The following is a 13,763-nucleotide window of genomic DNA, read 5'->3' on the forward strand; positions in this document are numbered from 1 at the left end:
CGAGCTATTAATATTCCCAGCCATCTAGGACTCTCGTCCAGAGTCCTTGACTATCTGCTTCATGGTAACACTTCGTCTGCAGCCGCGTTGATCCAAACCATTTGAAGAACTAAGAAAGAAATTTGTATTTGTGGATAAAGCTCGTCCTGAAGCCAAAACACTCAAGCTTATTCTCCTCTGAGCCTCACACGCCAGCTTTATGAGGGAGAAAGCAGGTGGTACTCTCGTCATGAGTCTTAGCCAGGTCATGAACTCTCCCGGGATCACATCATCAATAGCAGGCTGAGCCCAGAGCCCAGGTTTTCTGGCAGATCACCACTCAGAGATTCTCTAATTCTAAGATTCAACAAAAAATTATTTATTGTACAATGACTTATTTTCAATTTCTGCTTTTATCATCCTCATTGAGTGTCTCAATACCACAGACTGGGAACGCTGCAGAAGCTCCTGGCTGAGAGGTGTAAGGCAGGCAGGGGTTTAAGAGAGGAAGCCTTGGTTATCCAGAAGCCACCCAGGAGACAGTCAGAAGTCCTTGCTTTGCCACTTCATAGCTTTATACCCACAGTGATGTTACTTAGCTGCTTCGTGCCCCAGTTTCTTCATCTTTAAAACGGGATAGTGATAGTAACGACTCATAGGGTGGGAAGAGTTAATATATGCCGAATGCTTATTAGTTCAATGCCTGGCAGGGAGTAAATGTATTTAGTTATTCTTATAGTAAACACCATGCAGCATGGAGAAACGTCAAAATTATCTCCCGCTTGCTTTCCTCATACTTTCTTTTTGAAAATTTACAGGGAAATAATCTATGGTGTTTCCTGCTCCTCCTCCTCCTCTTCCTCCTCCTCTCCATCTCCCTCCCCTTCTACATCCTTCTTCCTTTCCACATCCCTCTTCCTCTCCACAAACCAGCCTGGCTCAGAGCATGCAGTGAACACTAGGGGGCATTCATTTGGTTCTGGGCATCCGATATAATAAAAGGGTAATATGCAAATCAACCGAACAGTGGAATGAATGGTCGCTATGATGCGCACTGACCACCAGGGGGCAAACGCTGAATGCAGGAGCTGCCCCCCTGGTGGCAATGCACTCCCCCTGGGGGAGCACTACTCAACCAGAAGCTGAGCTCCCGGCTGGCAAGTGCAGCGGTGGTGGCAGGAGCCTCTCTGGCCTCCACAGCAGTGCTAAGGACCCCTCAGGGAATGTACACCTGCTGGCTTAGGGGAGCAGGCCTAAGCAGGCAGGTGGAGGACGCAGGCAGGGCTGAGGGACACCCCCAATCCTCCCCCCAGAGCACAAGCTTCATGCCCTGCTGCAAATAACTAAGAATACCAACCTCCCTCTGAATTCTAGGCTTGGAACCAATTCTTTTTCCATGTCTATGTCACAAGGCACATCATTATATAAGATGCCCTGACTGACCCAAATGAATGCCCCCTAGTGTACACTGCATGCTCTGAGCCAGGCTGGCCTGTGGAGGAGTGGGAGGGGGATGTGGAGAGGGAGAGGGATGTGGAAGGGTTGTCCCAAAATATGTATAACTGCTGTCATAGCTGATAGCTCAATTTTGAAAATGAAATATATTTTAATAAGCACTGCCTTTATAATTCCAAAGTTTGTGTGGGGGGTGGGGGGAATGTATATATAGCCTTCTTTGTTCCTGTCTATAATCATGTTAGGTAGGTGGAATTTGTTCCATTTTACAGATGAAGAAATTCAGACTCACAGAAGTTAGGTGATTCATTAGGGTCACGCAGCTTAAGTGATTCTTGGAGTTTGACCCCACGTCTTCAGATTTGAAATCCTGCTTATTTTTCAAAGCACCATGAATCTTTTCTGTCTCTGCCCTCAGGAAGCTTACAACACATGGGTCATCTGAAGTAACATAGATAACATTCATGATGGAACTTGGAGCAATAAACCAAGACTATTTACGGATGAAATCTCTATTTATACTCCTTTCAGAGAAAGTTCTAATTTGACTCTACATTGATAGTTTTAGAAAGCACATAGATTTGGATTTGGTTGGAATTCATTTATTCAGATTAAAAGATCATGTTACATTCTTGTTTATGAAAAGTTCGTTCCAGTTTGAAGTATAGTGAAGTGGAAGATTCTAACAAAGTAAAATGCCACATTTCTAAGTATAGTAGATGGGTACAGGGGCTTTCATGGAAGGCTATGCATTCTAGATGTTAAACTGTTGAACTTGATTGTTGTTGTTGTTTTTTTAAGTGGTGCAATGTAATATTTTTTGCTCAGAGAAGAGTTAAGGTCAGAAATGGTTGCTTTAATCATGGAGCTTTATTTAGAAAGTCGCTGTGTTGAACCTGGGAGATACTTGACTTCTCCTCAAGGAAGGCATAGCTCCTCAACTACACCTTTTTTTCTGAAGTCTTGAAAGAAATGGAGACCTTGGGGAAGTATCTAAGGCCCCAGAGGGCCCTGTGTCACAGAGTCAGGGTGCCTCAAGATAGAAAAATCATCTAAATACTGAGTTTCAACCTCTATTTATTCAGCTGCTCTGTTCATGCAGACACAGGTAGGCAGGGTGCCTAGAAATAAAAGAATTAGGTGGCTTTTACTTCTAAGATGAAAAGGTCCTGGTGCTTTGGTTCCCTGAAGTGGTCAGTACCTACCTCCACACACAGAGACAATGCTGACTCAGCTATGGGGCTGACACTAGATTATAAAGCTACAAAGAAGGCTGCCAGGCATCCAGAGCCCCAGTGGGCTACCTCCCCTTCTCTGTGGAATGCATTTTCTAGACTAGACTTTCAGGATTCACTCATGTCTTCACCCCTGACCTCCAGCCTGGTATCAGTCTTACATCCTAAAGTTAATGCAAGTTGCTATAGACTTACTGCTAGGAAATTTTTGCAGTTTAAGAGATGGGATACACTGTATACATATATCAAATCACCACAATATTCACTTTAAACATTTTACACTTTTATATGACCTATGTACCTCAGTAGGGCTGAAAAAAATGTTTTCCAAAATAAAAAATAAAAATTTAGGCTTAGTTTAGAGTAAAAGCTTTGGGTCCTGTCTTCTTTTAAAACACTAGGGTAACACATAGCATGCTAAAAAGACTTGGGGTCTTGTTCTAGCTCTGTATGCAACTTCCATGTGTGAATTTAGTAGGTCATTACTGTTTGCTGCATGAATGTTCCTTGATCTACAAAATGATGATAATCCTTTTTTTGCCCTCCTCATAAAACAATTTCAAAAATACAAAAAAAAAAAAAAAAAAAAAAAAAATCTCTATTCTGTGAGCCTATCAGTTCTGGGTCCTTAGCCAGCATTCAGTTCAGCTATTGCTTAGTGAAGGGGAGGATTAGCCCAGCTCTGTCTTTCCAGAGTGTTCCCCAAATGCATTTGAGTAGTATCTAGAAGGGTTAGTGGTGTTTGACAGGGGATATCGCAAAGGTAGACAATTCCAGGGGTTCTTGAGTGAAAGCACTTTATACTGCCTAAAATCTAGCATATTTATGGAAGTAAGAATAAGACTGGAGAGAAGGAAGGCTGTAGAAGACAATTACAGGAAACAGTTTGGGGGAAAATGAGGGAAAGTCCTTGAATGCAATCCTGATTAGTTTGGACTTGGTAATCTAGGCTAGTGCCTCCCAAATGTTGTCATATCATATCACTTTTTTTTTAAGTTTTCTAAATATCAGGCTATAAGTAGCTTATGATCCCAGATGACTGGCCTAAGAACTCAAATTTTCCTTCAGGCTGAAATAATCAAAAACTTTCAATAAGTAGGCACATGTCCACTGTTTGAAAAGTGCTACTAGGCAATGATGATTTTTCAAACTTCAGGAAAATTCTGTCTTCTTCCATCTCTCCAGAAGCCCAGATTGTAATGTGACTGCAACTCTGGTTCCTGAATTAGAAACAGAGCCTACCGAAAATAGATCAGCCCATCACTACAGATCCTACAGACATTGGAAGATAATAGAGTAGTAGTTGCCAGGGACTGGAAAGAAGGAGGAGCGGATAGTGACTGGTAATGGGTACAGGATTTCCTTTTGGGGTGATGAAATTGTTCAGGAATTAGATATTAGTGATGGTTCCACAACCTTGTGAATATACTAAAAACTATTAAAAGGTGGATATTATGATGTAATTTATATCTCAATTTTATTAAAAGAGTAATAGGAGATCAGCATTACCTGAATAAATTTGATAACTTATATGCACTGGACAAATCCTGTGAAAGACATATTATGAAATCTGACACAGAAGGAAGTAAAAATCCAAATAGTCCTGTATTCAGTATGTAAACTAAATTCTCATTTAAAACCCCCCACAAAGAAAACTCCAGGCCAGAAGGCTTCTCTGGTGAACACTAGCAAACATTTAGAGAAGAAATTATACTATGTCATTTGTCTCCAAATTGATATATAGATTCAGTGCAATCCCAGTCAAAATCCCAGCACTTTCTTTTTGGTAGAAATTGACAAGCCAATTCTAAAATTTTAATGAAAATGCAAAGGAACTAGAATAGCTAAAACAATTTTGAAAAAAAAAAAGTTGAAGGACTCACAATATCTGATTTCAAGATTTATTGTAAAACTGCAGTAATGAAGACAATATGATATTGGCCTACGTATATATAAGGAGATCAATTGAACATAACAGAAAGTCCAGAAATAGACCTACATATATTTGATCATTGATTTTCAATAAACACCCAAGGTAATTTGAAAAGGGAAGAATATTTCTTTTCAACAAACATTGCTGGAACAGCCGTATATGGAAAACATGGACCATGATCCTTACCTCACACTCTGCACCAAAATGGATCACAGACCTAAACATAAAAACTCCACTTGTAAAACTTGTAGAAGAAAACAAAACAGAAAATTGTTTTGACATTAGAATAGACAGAAATTTCTTAGAAAAGAAATATAAGACGCACAAAAAGCCTGGGCTATTTTTAAAAATTATAAATTGGACTTCATCAAATTTAAAGACATTTGGTCCTTAAAAGACATCCTTGTAAAAATGAAAGAACATGCCACAGACTGGCAGAAAACATTCTCGATACTTAAATCTGACAAAGGACTTGTATCCAGAATATATGTAAAGAACTCTTACTACTCAATAATGAAAAAGACAAAAACAAAACAAAACACCCTCAGTCAAAAATGGTCAAAAGAGTTGAATAGACACATCACAAAAGGAAAAAAAAAAAAAAAAAAAAAATGACCGGTAAGCACGTGGAAAGTTGCTCAACATTGTTAGTCATCAGGGAAATGCAATTTTAAAATACAGTGAGATACTGTTAAATACACAAGGTCTGGGTGGTTCTGACTAAATGCTATTCTTGCTGAATGTTTAAATGTAGCACAGTATTCCTCCCAGGCAAGATATAAAAAAAAAACAACAAAAAAAAACTGGATAAGCGGAGTCAACTGCAAAGAAGAAATTAATATAATTAGGCAAATAATGTATACAGGGTGTCCCCTAAAAAAATGTATAAGCACTTTAAAAGCTGATAGTTCAATTTTGAAAGTGAAGTGTATTTTAATAAACACTGCCTTTATGATTCAGTGTGTGGATACGGTTAGAGGGACACCCTATGTAAGTAATGGCTAGGCCTCCCTGCCAGGAGACAGCTGTGGAGGAGAGTCCTGCTTCCTTTACTTGATCTTGATGTGGGTAAACAACACTACTTCATGACAAACACATCTTGTTCTTTTTTTTTCATTGATTCCAGAGAGAGCAAGGGAGATGGAGAGGAAGGGAGATAAAAATCAATGTGGGAAACATCGATCAGTTTCCTCCGCTATGCGCCCCAACCAGGGATGGAACCCGCCACCTGGGTATGTGCCCTGACTGGGAACCAAATCCATGACCCTTTGGTGCACAGGACAGGGCTCCAACCAACTACCCATGGCAGCCAGGACACCTCTTGTTCTTGAATGGAACTCCTCAAGCCTTTGTGTTTGGTAAGGATGCCACTACACGCCCATCAGATTGGCTGTGGTGGCTAAATGTTTTTGGACACTGGCGTTCTTGTGCATTGCTGCAGGGGAAGCAAACATGGCCAACCACTTTGGAAAACAGTTTGACAACGTTTTATAAAATTAAGCATACATTTACCATGTGACCATTCCACTTCTAAGGTATATACCTAGGACAAATGAAAACATTTTCACAAAAAGACACGTACAGAATATTCATGGCTGCTTTGTTCATAATAGCTCCAAACTGGAAACACCCTGATTGGCCATTTCTAAGTGACCAGGTAACCAAGTTATGTGCTGCATAATGTTAGCAGTTAGTTTATGTGTGCCATGAAGTGAGAAAGGTTGACCATCCCTGTGTTAGAGGAAACGGTTTCACTATTTTCATAGGCATTATTTCTGTACCCTTCCCCCAACCTTGCCCTGGTTTTTCTCTGGTAACTTTTGCTTAATTCAGTGTTTTAAGTACAACTGAGTTCAGATCATTCCAGGACATGAAAGAGAGGTCGCTCAATGGAATGACCTTTGTTTCATGCCAAGGGTTGGCAACAGCTGATTTTTGTTTTATTTTTGTCAATGGCAGACGTAATTCCACTAATTGATTCCCTGAGTCCTCTGCAGGAAGATTGGCCTGCTCTTTGCGGATCCATCTCATAGAACACAGTCAGTGTCATCAGAGGGTCTCCCAGAGGTGACCCTCTCCTCCTCACACATGTCACATTTATTTTGCCTCTTTGTTTTTGATGCAGTCAAGGCAAAGAATGGGTAGAGGGCACCGTGATAAGCTTGTCAGAGAAATGTGGCTGTGGTTCCCTTCCCGCCGTAAGTCGTAACACAGCCCGCCTGCTTGCTCGAGCGGGAAACCTTGGGGGTCTTTCTTCTTCCTCCCCCCATATCCCCCTGTTCAGTCCATCACCGAGGTCCGTGACCACTGTTTTAAGCCAACAAGGGGGAAACCTGGCTTCCAGGTCAGCTTGTTTTAGGACTCATATTTCATCTTGTTTAATTCTGCCCTCTCTGGATTGGCTGTTCCAGACTCCAAAGGGTGGACTCTGCAAGTTCTGGCTCCCATCACCACGGTCTCCTGTCCAGTGAGAGAAAGGGTCCACTTTGAGTTGAATTTTTAAGGACTGCGCTGGCAACCAGTCACTGGATGAACTGCATTGATTGGCTTAATCTAGGCTCCTATGACCCCTCTTCCCCAAAGCCTAGAGTTGATTCAGTGTCTCATAAAAGGTGTCTGTGTACCATCTCACTCAGGACGGAGATGGGGCCGAATCCTGGATGTGTTACGTTAGCAGGTCATCTGTGAGGTCTTGTTTGTTTTTACCAAAAGAAGAGCAAATAGATATTCTTTCCTCTTGTTCCTTTGGTATACCTTTCATTGACTTACATAGTATATAACGTGGTGCCAAGCACTGTGCTAAAAGCTGGAAATAAAAAAGCCCCTGACCAGATGTAGCAATCTTTGTGGTAAAATAAAGTTCATTCTGTGCCCTAGGAACAAATGTGGTTCTCCAGAATCACAGAGAAACTTTATTACTCAGATGAGCTAATAGTTATTCTTCCCTCTCTTAGGGGGATTTGGATTTGAGAAGTGGAAATAATTTTGGACTAGGAACTGAGGCCTAGATTCTAATCCCTCTACTGCCATCACCAACTAATGGTAAACTTGACCTTTTATAAACTCTGTGAGCAGTGTTTCTCCAAGTGTAGTCAGTAGTTAATCTGCATTAGCTTCTCCTCAGGCTCTCTCTGAACCCTAGCCCTGACCCACTGGACCAGAAGTTCTGGGGCCGTGATCTCTGCAAATTGTGTAACCTCGATGAACTTCATTTTCCCCATCTGTAAAAAGGGGATCATGTTTGCCTTGCAGCATTGGTTTGAGGATTAAATGTGTTAGTGGATAGGAAGCACATGACACGTGGCTTAATTAAATATGTTAGTGGATGGGAGCTCAGCACGTGCCATTTTCTTGCCTCCCTCCAAGTATAAAGTCCCTGGGGTCCAGAATAGCTGAAGGATTCCCAGAGGAAAGGCAGCAAGGGAGATTCTATTTCATACTTGGTTATTCGGTAAAACCGTCCTTCTGTTCCACTAATCTGATTAAATGAAGTATTAGGGCCGAAACCGGTTTGGCTCAGTGGATAGAGCGTCAGCCTGCAGACTGAAAGGTCCTGGATTCGATTCCCGTCAAGGGCATGTATCTGGGTTGCGGGCACATCCCCAGTAGGGGGTGTGCAGGAGGCAGCTGATCGATGATTCTCTCTCATCGATGTTTCTAACTCTCTAGCCCTCTCTCTTCCTCTCTGTGAAAAATCAATAAAATATATATATTTTTTAAAAAGTTCCGATTTAAAAAAAAATAAGTATTACGGTATCCTATTTTCTTAGTTAAAAACACATAAGGTTGTCAGGGTTGGGAGAGACTGTAGCCCTTTGTCTGTCTACAGATGCACTGCTTGAGCCCCCTCTTCCGTCTGATCCCCACCCCGAGCCTAGGCCAGGGGTCAGCCAGCAAATCACTCACTCGGGAAGTGTTCCTCCAGAAATGTGTGCCTGTTACCTAACCCTCTGGGACTCTCTGATTGGTCGCTCTTAACTGTTATGGAACAGAAGACTGGCCTAGAGCACTTCATGCTGCGTGTATAGGGGTAAAGTTGTGTACATCGTGTATAGGGGTAAAGTTGTGCCATCTTCACTCACAAGTCAGATCAAATTCTGTGTCTTTGTGATTTGCTTGAGCTGGAACTCAAACCTCACCACTACTGGGGAGTTTCACTAAGCAAAAGATGTATAATTGAGTATGTGTGTTTTATTGGTGAATTCTTTTTCTGTAAAGCAAACAGCTTTTGAAGATGCAGGTGTTATGTTTTTAATATCTCTGACTAATCAGTTCAGTTTATTGGTATCACCAAGGGAGCTCCCTTAGAGTCTGATTAACTAACTACAATCCTCACTTGACAGAATCCTCCTGGGTTTGTTGGCAGTTTTTAGCTTTACCCTCATCAGAAAGAGGGAAGTTAAAAGGACACGCCCATTTTTAGGAATTACACAAAACCCTCTTCCAAGAAATGTCTTGACCCTTCCACCACTTTAGCCACAAGGCATGTGAGATTTGGTATCTGAAGAGATTATTTGAGGCTCTGAGAACCCTTAGTCATCAAAGTTCTGTTATCTTTGGTCTAATACATAAGGCAGGGCAGAAGATTCTGGAGTTTTAGAATTGTTTTCAACGGACAAGGCTGAAGCTAGAAGAGTTTCTAGTTAATACTTGGTTATTCAGTAAAACACATCCCCTGTCCCAATAATCTGAGATAACAGATTAGATGAAGTATTACCATATCCGATTTTCTTGATTAAAAATATGTAAGGCTATCAGGATTGGGAGAGACCATAGCCCCTTGTCCTGATCCACTGTTGGAGTCCCCCCACCAGGGGCCACCTCTTTCTCTGAATAGTTTTGCGTTGGAACACAGCCACTCTTGTTTGCTTTCAAATTGTGGCTTCTCCATGCCACTGTAGAACAGGCCAGTTGTGGCATCTGACACTATATTTCCTCTTTGACCTTTACCGAGAAACTTTGCTAACCTCTGGCCTAGGCTGTCTATCTCCTCTTCAGTATCTCCAGTGATGAGCAGTTCCTCCATTTCCAAGGCACCAACTTTAGACCGCTCTTTTGGAAACATTTTCTTACGCTGAGTCAAAACCTGCTTGCCTGTAGCATGCCCCTGCGGGCACCAGTTCTATGTCAGTATGTGGAATCACTCAAGAGAAAGACCATCGCTCTCCCTTGTGTCGGCCCCTTAAACTTCAGAACACTACAACGTGACCCCAGGCAGAAGCTCACTGAATCCTGGTCCCAAGAGCTTCATCACGCCCAGGATTGAGCACCACACTCCTGTGTGATCGGCCCTCCCATGTAAAGTCAAATTGGGGCGCACCTGCATTTTCTAGCTGCCAAGAGCTGTAGGAAGAAGCCATGGCCTCACTCTACACGTTGGAGACCTTGTAATCTAATCCAGATAACAGAATCAGGTTTGTGTGGGACATCACTCTCTGTTCAGCAGCTAGGAATAATGCAACTTCCGGGCCTCATGTACCCAGGGAACGTGTCTGTGGTCTGGGTGCTTGTGAAATGGTTTGTTTTTTAACTAGGTTTGGGTACAAAAAGGAAAATAGTCACTTCTGTTTCATCAGAGAAGGTGGAGGCATCCTCTCTCCACTTTGAGAGGAGGACCCCACGCCATCATGTACTCACTTCTATAAGCCCCATTGTTGAGTAAAGTGACTCACATTGTCTCTCCTATCTCCTGGCCATCTTCTCTCACTGTTGGGTAGACTATTGCAACAGCTTCTTACATAGTTTCTTCCTGCCTCTGATTTTTCCTTTCTCTGGTTGGTCTTCCTCATTCTGTCAGTTAAGAGCACAGCTGCCGCACCATTTCTCTGCTCATCTGTCCTCTTCAGCGGCTCCCCGCTGACAATAGTGGAAAGATGGAAGTTCTTAGGATGGCATCCACGGCTTCCCAGGAACACCAGACTCTTCTTTTCCACATTTGAAAGAGACTGTTCCACATTCTCTGAACTCGTTTTTTAAATTAATTTTATTGGAGTGACATAGATAAACAAAATTTTATAGGTTTCAAGTGTACAATCCTATAATATATCTCTGTATTGCATTGTGTGTTCACCACCCAAAGTCAAGTCTCCTTCTGTTACCCTGTTCTTGACCCCTGTTACCTCTTCTGCCTTCCTCCACACCCCCTTTCCCTCTGTTAACTGCCATACTGTTGTCTATGCCTGTGAGGTTTTTGAATGGGTCTCATGTTTTTTCCATACCCAGGCCTTGGTCATACTGTATGCTATAAACAAAAGGTTCTTTTCTCCTTCTTTCCCAAAACCATATAGCAAACCCTACCTTCTTTATTATTCATATTCATTCCTATTTCTCTTTCTCTCTCTCCCTCTCCCCTCACCACTACCCACTGATTCCCCGTCAATGGTCTGATAGCATATTGTGTCTTTTTTTATGGTATTTCTGAAAAGCTGCCTTTTGTTTTAGGGATATGAGCAACATCATTAATAAGTTACTTGAAAGGAGTGTTTGGGTCTTGCCTCTTATCTTTATAAGCATTTAGCAGAATTTGAGTTTGTTTTCCTGGGTACTATAGAAGGAGCTCATTGATTGGGCACTGGCAGGGAAGTAGCAGGAAGAGCTGAAGGGGAGTAGATGATTTTGATCTGGGAGCCTGAAATAATAGTGATGCCTTGGACCAAAGAGGCAGAACTCAGAGGCGTGCTAATAGGTGGTTCGGGGCAAGAAAAGGGACACACTAAACCCTCCGCAGTGATGATACAGTAGAAAGAACACCGGATTGGAAATCTGAGCATCTTTTATAACAGTGATGCTTCTGCCAGTTACATGACCTCAGAATGTCCTCAGGCAGCTTTAGATTCAATAGCTTTGTCCTTGGCATCTGCCCCGCAAAGTTTGGTCCTGGACGCTTCAACATTTATTAGTTTCACCTAATTCTCCAAGCAATATTATTAGTTTTGCATTCCCCCCCTTTTGTATACATTTTATATATTAGAGAAGTTAAGAAATGCGTCCAAGTTTATAGAAATATCATTCAGTCTTTTCACTCTAGTGTTAAGCTTTTCTCACCACACTCTGCATTGTCTACCTTATTCTGCTCTCTCCTTAATTCTCTGCACTTGTTCCTCCAGGTCTGAATTTTTGTTGATCTGAGTTAATAGTGTTTCTTCTGCTAGGAATTAGGCAAAAACTGGTACCCTTTTTCCTTCTTCATATTTGTCTATTAAAATGGCTTGATACCATTTATTATTGAAACTAGAAAAAAATAGTTTCAAGATGAGATATTTAAGAGTAAGTATACTAGTATTTTAATGCGATCTGGCTATGTTACTTAGTTCAATAAATAAAAGTACTTACAACACAGAAGGAAGGCCACGTGTAAGGTTCTGGGGAAGAGGAAGAGCTATATTCTGAGAGCACTAGATGGTGGAACACTGGGTGAAAGTTAATAAAAAATTATGACATCAGCTGAAACTGGTTTGGCTCAGTGGATAGAGCATCGGCCTGCGGACTGAAGGGTCCCGGGTTTGATTCTGGTCAAGGGCATGTACCTTGGTTGCGGGCACATCCCCAGTAGGGGGTGTGCAAGAGGCAGCTTATCGATGATTCTCTCTCATCGATGTTTCTAACTCTCTATCCCTCTCTCTTCCTCTCTTTAAAAAATCAATAAAATATATATTTTTTAAAATTATGACATTGTTCCCAAAAACGGGACCTGGCACTTGGCGGGTCTGCCTAGGCCTGACTGGTAGCATGTAAGGTTCCTGACTTCATGCAGGAAAATTTTCACAACATGAATCCATAGGAGTGAGTATGAGGAAATGTTTATTAAGACTGGGGACAGTGAAACAAGAAAGGGCTTAGCATAGAAGAACCAGCAGTAGTGCTTAGGCTTGGGTTACCCCAGCTCTCTGGAAAGTCGGAGAAAAGGGGGCCTTGGGAACAGGATTAGCCTGTGATGAGCTGCCACTGCCCATTGCTCCCCTGGATGCAAGTCTCTGTGGGGCCCTTTAGAGTTTAGGAGAAGCATGCCTGTGGGTGAAGAAGTAGGGAAAGAAGACATAGATGGTTGTCCAACAAAGTGAAGGTACTTAATGGCCCGGGGCTGCTCCCCAGAGGGGCACAGAGGGCTGGGTCCTTTGTCTTGTATTCCTCTTGCCTGCAGGAATCTTAGGGAAGGTCTCAAGGGAGGGTTTCAGTAGAATATTCTTCAGTTTTCTAGGTGTGCTCCTTCAGGGTGGTGGTCTCCACTGATTGGTCAGCACCAGGGCAGGGGGTCATCAGTCATTGCAGCTGGTCCTGGTATCACCCACCTTTTGCTGCTTTTCTGCATCTACAGCTGAGGCCTAGACATTGTCTCTAGGGAGGTGAACTTCTGTATCTACTATAAACTGTTCTGCCAGTTTGTTCAGCTGCCTCAGTTTCCCTATTCTACTTGTCCTAGCTCACTGGCCTGTCTCAATATGGCAGGATAGCATTCAAGTATAAGCAAAACTTTAGAGAATTTAGAAAGGAAGGAAGATTGGGAGGGAAATTGAGTGTGTGGAGGTGGAAAAGCCCAGGCATGTTTTAGAAATAGTGAAAATGTTCTACTTGGTTTAAATAGCAGCAACTTGGTTTGAATATATACCATATATGTGTGAGTAGAGATGAGATGGAAGGGTGGGTTTGAACTATTATAGATTGTGAAAGCCTTAAAACTGAGCCATGGAACCCAAGAGCCCATCAGCAGATAAGAAGGATAATCAAAACGGAATGGAATTTGACTCACATCACCACAGGGAGTAACATTGTAGACATCATGCTCATGAAATAAGCCAGTCACAGAAGAACAAATACTGTATTATTTCACCTCTATGAGTAGTCAAGATCAGACAGACAGGAAGTAGAACGGTGGGTTTCAGGGGCTGGCCTGGTGATCAAGTTGGAGGGGGGGAGTTAGTGTTTAATGGATACAGAATTTCAGTTGGAAAAGAACCGTGTTGATCGCTGTACAATGCTATGAATGTGAATGTACTTAATACCACAGAACTACACCCTTAAAAGGGTAAATTTTATGTTATCTCTGTTTTACCCCATTGGAAATAATTTTTAATTTAAAAAAAACAAAAACTAAACCACAGAATTTGGAATTTGCTGTGTGGATGATGGGGAGCCATTACATTTTTGAATAGTTGGGGGGAGTA

The 13,763-nt window shown here is 42.0% G+C and overlaps 1 protein-coding gene across 2 annotated transcripts in view; it reads left to right on the forward strand.

Moving 5' to 3' along the window:
* Positions 1 to 13,763, forward strand: part of GAB2 (GRB2 associated binding protein 2) — a 146,517-nt gene that overhangs the window by 86,876 nt on the left and 45,878 nt on the right. The gene's annotated exons all lie outside the window — the stretch shown is intronic.

This window comes from Pipistrellus hanaki (genome assembly GCF_964339955.1).
Source record: "Pipistrellus hanaki genome assembly, chromosome: 9".
Taxonomy (NCBI): Eukaryota; Metazoa; Chordata; class Mammalia; order Chiroptera; family Vespertilionidae; genus Pipistrellus; species Pipistrellus hanaki.